Consider the following 8,949-nt stretch of genomic DNA (forward strand, 5'->3'; position numbering starts at 1 on the left):
ACAGACAGATTATTTCACTTATAATTCACTGTATCACAATTCCAGTGGGTCAGAGGTTTACATACACTAAGTTGACTGTGCCTTTAAACTGCTTGAAAAATTCCAGAAAATAATGTCATGGCTTTAGAAACTTCTGATAGACTAATTTACATCATAATTTGAATCAATTAGAGGTGTACCTGTGGATGTTTTTCAAGACCTACCTTCAAACTCAGTGCATCTTTGTTTGACATCATGGGAAAATCAAAAGAAATCAGCCAAGACCTCAGAAAAAAATTGCAGACCTACTACACAAGTCTGGTTCATCCTTAGGAGCAATTTCCAAACACCTGAAGGTACCACGTTCATCTGTACAAATAATAGTATGCAAGTATAAACACCATGGGACCACGCAGCCGTAAACTGCTCAGAAAGGAGACGCGTTCTTTCTCCTAGAGATGAACGTACTTGGTGCGAAAGTACAAATCAATCCCAGAACAACAGCAAAGGACCTTGTGAAGATGCTGGAGGAAGCAGATACAAAAGTATCTATATCCCCGGTAAAACAAGTCCTATATCAACATAACTTGAAGGCCGCTCAGCAAAGAAGAAGCCACTGCTCCAAAACCGCCATGAAAAAGCCAGCCTACGGTTTGCAACTGCACATGCGGACAAAGATCGTACTTTTTGGAGAAATGTCCTCTGGTCTGATGAAACAAAAATATAACTGTTTGGCCATAATGACCATTGTTATGTTTGGAAGAAAAAGGGGGACGCTTGCAAGCCGAAGAACACCATCCCAACCGTGAAGCACGGGGGTGGCAGCATCATGTTGTGGGGTGTGCTTTGCTGCAGGAGGGACTGGTGCACTTCACAAAATATATGGCATCATGAGGCAGTAAAATTATGTGGATGTATTGAAGCAACATCTCAAGACATCAGTCAGGAAGTTAAAGCTTGGTCGCAAATGGGTCTTCCAAATGGACAATGAACCCAAGCTTACTACCAAAGTTGTGGCAAAATGGCTTAACTTCTTATGGGCAGGTGGGACGTTTTTTTTTGCAGTATTACTTTAGTGCCTTGTTGCAAACAGGATGCATGTTTTGGTAACTACAATGTTGTTGATCTATCCTCAGTTTTCTCCTATAACAGCCATTAAAGTCTGTAACTGTTTTAAAGTCACCATTGGCCTAGTGGTGAAATCCCTGAGTGGTTTCTTTCGTGTCCGGTAACTGAGTTAGGAAGTATGCCTGTATCTTCTCTGTATCTAACTAGCTACTATCCGAGTGACTATTGGCTTATGTTGGTCCCGGAGCAAACATCAATTATTCCGGAGCTAGCCAGCTGAAGAGTTCCATAAGCCACTCCTGGGCTACAATCACCTATCCGGACCCATTTTACTGTCAATATGGAGCCCCACCGGGCCTTCAAGACTGGACTACCGACGTTATCTGCCCGAGGGAGTTATCGAACTGGCCCCATCCGTCGCGACGTAACCTGAAAGCCCATCTGCGGCCCGCTAATCGTTAGCTGTCTTATCGGCTGCTATCTGAATAGGTCTATCGGACAATTCTCTTGGGTCACTATATCTATTTTGCCAATTGGATTGGTCCCCTCTACCACACGGAACTCCACTAATCTCCTCCATCCTCTGCCAGCTTGCTACCCATGGCCCGGCCATCTGTCTGAATCGCCGTGACCCCAACCAACCTCAGTACTCACTGGACCTTTATGATCAATCGGCTAAGCATGCCTCTCCTTAATGTCAATATGCCTCGTCCAGTTTTTGTGCCAGTTTTTTTGAAATCTGACACAGCGGTTGCATTAAGGAGAGGTATGTCTATAATTCCATGTGTATAACTTGTATTATCATCTACATTTATGATGAGTATTTATGTTGAAACGATGTGGCTATGCAAAATCACTTGATGTTTTTGGAACTAGTGAATGTAACGCGCCAATGTAAACTCAGATTTTTTTATATAAATATGAACTTTATCAAACAAAACATGCATGTATTGTGTAACATGAAGTCCTATGAGTGTCAGCTGATGAAGATCATCAAAGGTTAGGGATTAATTTCATCTCTATTTCTGCTTTTTGTGACTGCTATATTTCGCTGGAAAAATGGCTGTGCTTATTGTAGTTTGGTGGTGGCCTAACATAATCGTTTGTAGTGCTTTCACTGAAAAGCATATCTGAAATCGGACACTTTGGTGGGATTAACAACAAGATTACCTTTAAAATGATATAAGACACATGTATGCTTGAGGAATTTTAATTATGAGTGTCACGTTCTGACCTTTATTTTCCTCTGTTTTGTCTTTGTTTTAGTGTGGTCAGGGTGTGAGTTGGGTGGGTTATCTATATGTTGTGTTTCTATGTTTGGTTTGTTGTTTGGCCTAATATGGTTCTCAATCAGAGGCAGGTGTTTGTCATTGTCTCTGATTGGGAACCATATTTAGGTAGCCTGTTTTGTGTTGGGTTTTGTGGGTGGTTGTCTTCTGTCTTTGTGTTCATTGCACCAGATAGGACTGTTTCGGTTAGATTCACTAGTGTTATTTTGTATTGTGTCTTGTTCAGTTGTTTATTATTAAAACATGGACACTAACTACACTGCGTCTTGGTCCGAAATCTCACTGCGTTACAATGAGATTTCTGTTGTTTGAATTTGGCGCCCTGCACTTTCACTGGCTGTTGTCATATCGATCCCGGGAGTGGGATGCAGCCATAAGAAGTTAACATCCCAGCCATCCTACAATCTAAGCTTGATGCCCTCAATCTCACACAAATTATCAATGAACCTACCAGGTACCACCCCAAAGCCGTAAACACGGGCACCCTCATAGATATCATCCTAACCAACTTGCCCTCTAAATACAAATACAGATCTTGTTTTCAACCAAGATCTCAGCGATCCCTGCCTCATTGCCTGAATCCGTAATGGGTCAGCGGTCAAACGACCTCCACTCATCACTGTCAAGCGCTCCCTGAAACACTTCAGCGAGCAGGCCTTTCTAATCGACCTGGCCCGGGTATCCTGGAAGGATATTGACCTCATCCCGTCAGTAGAAGATGCCTGGTTATTTTTTTTAAATGCGTTCCTCACCATCTTAAATAAGCATGCCCCATTCAAGAAATTTAGAACCAGGAACAGATATAGCCCTTGGTTCTCTCCAGACCTGACTGCCCTTAACCAACACAAAACATCCTATGATGTTCTGCATTAGCATCGAACAGCCCCCGTGATATGCAACTTTTCAGTGAAGTTAGATACCAATATACACAGGCAGTTAGAAAAGCCAAGGCTTGCTTTTTCAAGCAGAAATTTGATTCCTGCACACAACCTCAAAAAAGTTCTGGGACACTGTAAAGTCCATGGAGAATAAGAACACTTCCTCCCAGCTGCCCACTGCACTGAGGATAGGAAACTCTGTCACCACCGATAAATCCACTATAATTGAGAATTTCAATAAGCATTTTTCTACGGCTGGCCATGCTTTCCACCTGGCTACCCCTACCCCGGTCAACAGCACAGCACCCCTCATAGCAACTCGCCCAAGCCTTGCCCATTTCTCCTTCTCCCAAATCCAGTCAGCTGATGTTCTGAAAGAGCTGCAAAATCTGGACCCCTACAAATCAGCCGGGCTAGACAATCTGGACCCTTTCTTTCTAAAATGATCTGCCGAAATTGTTGCAACCCCTATTACTAGGCTGTTCAACCTATCTTTCGTGTCGTCTGAGATTCCCAAAGATTGGAAAGCAGCTGCGGTCATCCCACTCTTCAAAGGGGCGGACACTCTTGACCCAATCTGCTATCCTACCCTGCCTTTACAAGGTCTTCGAAAGCTAAGTCAACGAACAGATTACCAATCATTTCGAATCCCACCGCACCTTCTCCGCTATGCAATCTGGTTTCAGAGTTGGTCATGGGTGCACCTCAGCCACGCCCAAGCTCCTAAACGATATCTTAACGCCATCGATAAGAAACAATATGGTGCAGCCGTATTCCTTGACCTGGCCAAGGCTTTCGACTCTGTCAATCACCACATCCTCATCGGCAGACTCGATAGCCTTGGTTTCTCAAATGATTGCCTCGCCTGGTTCACCAACTACTTCTCTGATAGAGTTCAGTGTGTCAAATCGGAGGGCCTGTTGTCCGGGCCTCTGGCAGTCTCTATGGGGGCCACAGGGTTCAATTCTTGGGCCGACTCGCTCTTGCTGCTGGTGAGTCTCTGATCCACCTCTACGCAGATGACACCATTCTGTATACTTCTGGCCCTTCTTTGGACACTGTGTTAACAACCCTCCAGACGAGCTTCAATGCCATACAACTCTCCTTCCATGGCCTCCAACTGCTCTTAAAAACAAGTAAAACTAAATGCATGCTCTTCAACTACCCGCCATTCCAGCATCACTACTCTGGACGGTTCTGACTTAGAATATGTGTACAACTACAAATACCTAGGTGTCTGGTTAGACTGTAAACTCTCCTTCCAGACTCACATCAAACATCTCCAATCCAAAGTTAAATCTAGAATTAGCTTCCTTTTTCACAAAAAAGCATCCGTCGCTTATGCTGCCAAACACCCTCGTAAAACTGACCATCCTTCCGATCCTTGACTTCTGCGATGTCATTTACAGAATAGCCTCCAATACCCTACTTAATAAATTGGATGCAGTCTATCACAGTGCCATCCATTTTGTCACCAAAGCCCCATATACTACCCACCAATGCGACCTGTACGCTCTCCTTGGCTGGCCGTCGCTTCATACTCGTTGCCAAACCCACTGGCTCCAGGTCATTTTTTATTTTTATTTTACCGTTATTTTACCAGGTAAGTTGACTGAGAACACGTTCTCATTTGCAGCAACGACCTGGGGAATAGTTACAGGGGAGAGGAGGGGGATGAATTAGCCAATTGTAAACTGGGGATTATTAGGTGACCATGATGGTTTGAGGGCCAGATTGGGAATTTAGCCAGGACACCGGGGTTAACACCCCTACTCTTACGATAAGTGCCATGGGATCTTTAATGACATCAGAGAGTCAGGACACCCGTTTAACGTCCCATCCGAAAGACGGCACCCTACACAGGGCAGTGTCCCCAATCACTGCCCTGGGGCATTGGGATATTTTTTTTAGACCAGAGGAAAGAGTGCCTCCTACTGGCCCTCCAACACCACTTCCTCCAACACCGTCATCTACAAGACCCTGCTAGGTAAAGTCCCCCCTTATCTCAGCTCGCTGGTCACCATAGCAGCACCCACCTGTAGCACGCGCTCCAGCAGGTATATCTCTCTGGTCACCCCCAAAACCAATTCCTCCTTTGGCCCCTCTCCTTCCAGTTCTCTGCTGCCAATGACTGGAACGAACTACAAAAATCTCTGAAACTGTAAACACTTATCTCCCTCACTAGCTTTAAGCACCAGCTGTCAGAACAGCTCACAGATTACTGCACCTGTACATAGCCCATCTATAATTTAGCCCAAACAACTACCTCTTCCACTACTGTATTTATTTATTTATTTTTCATCCTTTGCACCCAATTATTTCTCTCTACTTTGCACATTCTTCCACTGCAAATCTACCATTCCAGTGTTTTACTTGCTATATTGTATTTACAAAGCCACCATGGCCAATGCTTGGGCATTGTCATCGCAGACTAACAATAAAAAAATCCTATTCCCTATTTTTATTTTGTGAAATGGCTTGAATATTTTGTTCAGGGCATATTCAGGACAAACATCCTGTTAATATGTGTCATGGTTTCCACAGTCCAACCGTTGTTATGCTACTGTTACGCCCTGATCTGTTTCACTTGTCCCTGTGCTTGTCTCCACCCCCCTCCAGGTGTCACCCATCTTCCCAATTATACCCTGTGTATTTATACCTGTGTTCTCTGTCTGTTTGTTGCTAGTTCATCTTGTCTGTTCAAGCTTACCAGCAGTTTTTCTGTCAGCGCCTATCTTTTTCCTGCCTCTTTTCTCATCCTCCTGGTTTTTGACCTTCGCCTGTCTTGACCCTGTACCCGCCCGCGTGACCTCTCTGCCTGACCCTGAGCCTGCCTACCATCCTGTACCTTTGCGCCACCTCTGGATTACTGTACTCTGCTACAATAACCATTGTTACTTTGACAGTCTGCATCTGAGTCTTACCTTGGTTCCTGATAGCTACTTCGTTGATAAAGCAACATACACAGTATTTAAATACTTGGATGGCTCACAACTTCCTCCAGCTAAATCAAGTCAAGACCAAGGTACTTATCATTGAAGCCAAAGCACAGAGAGAGAATCTGGCCAGACATGGTCACCTCCCTGACTCCCCCGATTTGACTTGTCGGCCAGCTCTAGGAAGAGTCTTGGTGGTTCCAAACTTCTTCCATTAAAGAATGATGGAGGCCACTGTGTTCTTGAATTCTTCAATGCTGCAGAAATGTTTTGGTACCATTCCCCAGATCTGCCTCGACACAATCCTGTCTTGGACTTCTGCGGATAATTCCTTCAACCTCATGGCTTGGTTATCGCTCTGACATGCACTGTCAACTGTGGGACCTTAAATAGACAGGTGTGTGCCTTTCCAAATGATGTCCAAACAATTGAATTGACCACAGGTGGACTCCAATCAAGTTGTAGAAACATCTGATGGATGATCAATGGAAACAGGATGTACTTGATGCTCAATTTCGAGTATCATAGCAAAGGCTCTGAATTCTTATGTAAATAATGTATTTCTGTTTTTAATATTCAATGAATTTGCTAAAATGTGAAAAAAAGAAGTTTTTTTTGTCATTATAAAGTATTGTGCGTAAATTAATAATGGAGGAAAAATGCTAATTTAATACATTTTAAAATAAGGCTATAACATAACAAAATGTGAAAAAAGTCAATGGGTCTGACTACTTTCTGAATGCACTGTATAGTGTCATTAGAATGTGTAGGAAATCCCTATTCAAGACAAAGGCTGGAGGAACATTTTGCTTCTATAAAATAATGATTAAACGATGGAGGGTATTTGTTTTCTCATGGACTAATAGCTTGTTACTTCAGAAGGAAATTTGTTGATATCCAGACAATAGAAATGTAAAAAAAGATCAATTGTAATCGTGGCATTGAACTCTAGAATTGCATTTGCCATCACAGGTAGTCTGTGTAGTGTAGTCAGTCAGAACCTCAGCTACAATCCGTAGAACACTTTTCTGATATCAATTACAACAGAATTTGTTTTTTTGTCCGCAGTTTTAAAAAAAACGAAATACATTCTGAATTAACATAATAAAAATTGCATATAAAAACACACTAAGAGGAAAAATATGGATTATACAATGATTGAAGACACTGTCTGCATCTCAAATTTCAAAATTTTTCCCACTTTGGTGTGGCAAAGTCTAATGACGATTGTCATTAAGGTCCATGTTTATATCACGTTTCAGGTAAGACCCAAATGCAGACTGTGTTGAAGTAACATTGTTTATTACAGCAACAGGGGCAGGTAAACGACAGGTCAAGGCAGGCAGGGGTCGATAATCCAGAGTGGTGTTAAAGGCACAGGATGGCAGTCAGGGTCAGGGTCAGGGTCAGGTCAGGCAGAGGTCGGTAATCCAGAGTAGGGACAAAGGCACAGGACGGCACTGGTTGACTTGACAAACAAGACGAACTGGCAACAGACAAACAGAACACAGGTATAAATACACTGGGGATAATGGGGAAGATGGGCGACACCTGGAGGGGGGTGGAGACAAGCACAAAGACAGGTGAAACAGATCAGTGTGTGACAGTCTATTTTGGTATGATAACCACATTTAGCTACCTCCTATAAGTGGTTTTCACTGTCATTGGTTTTTGGGTCAATAGCATTGAAGATATGAAATGTCATTTTGTATTATCAGGGAAAAAATTGATTAACTTTGTCGTAGAAATATTGGTCCAATAATATTTCTCAGATGCCGGAACTTGTGAATTCAAAATAGACTTTATTACAAAGTAACAAGCCAAGCTGGTCCATGGATCAACTGTCTTCCCAGCCTCGGCACACTCCTTTTATACAGTTTTCATCCTTATATCACATACTGTAACGTTCGTCGTCCTCGTCTGATGAGGAATAGGAAGGATCGGACCAAAATGCAGCGTGGTACGTGTCCATGTTAAATTTATTAAACTGAACACAAAATAACAAAGGTGAAAAAACGAAACAGTCCTATCAGGTTACACAACACAAAACAGGAAACACCTACCCACAAACACAGGTGGGAACAGGGTACCTAAGTATGGCTCTCAATCAGAGACAACGATTGACAGCTGCCTCTGATTGGGAACCATACCAGGCCAAACACAGAAATACAAAACATAGAACAAAACATAGAATGCCCACCCCACCCCACGCCCTGACCAAACCAAAATAGAGACATAAAAAAAGGAACTAAGGTCAGAACGTGACACATACATAGTTACTCCATGGATCAACTCTTTTTGGCTTTGCGCCACTATTGTTTTCCATTCCCTAAGCTATTTTTTGAGGCGGGCTTTGTCACGCCCTGGCCTTAGTATTATTTGTTTTATTTATTATTTTAGTTAGGTCAGGGTGTGACATGGGGTATGTGTGTATTTTGGGGTATTATATGGTAGAGGGGGTGTTTGTTGTAGTTTATGGTTTTGTGTTGAGTGAATGTGTCTAGCTGTGTTTATGTTATACGTTTGTAGCCTGTATGTGCACTTCGTTCATAGCTTCACGATCGTTTTCTTGTTTTGTTAGTGTGTAAGTGTTTTTGTTTCGTTTTTGCCTTCGTATTCATTAAAAGGAATATGGCTTATTTTCCTACTGCTGCGTTTTGGTCCGTCAATCCTCCACACGATCGTGACAGGCTTTTTACTGCCTCTACAAATCATTTAACCGATTATATTGGTGACGCAACTGTAACAGTTTGGCAAAAAAAATAATAGGGGCCTTTACCAGGCTGCAGTCATATGTAC

This window comes from Salvelinus fontinalis, chromosome 12 (genome assembly GCF_029448725.1).
Source record: "Salvelinus fontinalis isolate EN_2023a chromosome 12, ASM2944872v1, whole genome shotgun sequence".
Taxonomy (NCBI): domain Eukaryota; kingdom Metazoa; phylum Chordata; class Actinopteri; order Salmoniformes; family Salmonidae; genus Salvelinus; species Salvelinus fontinalis.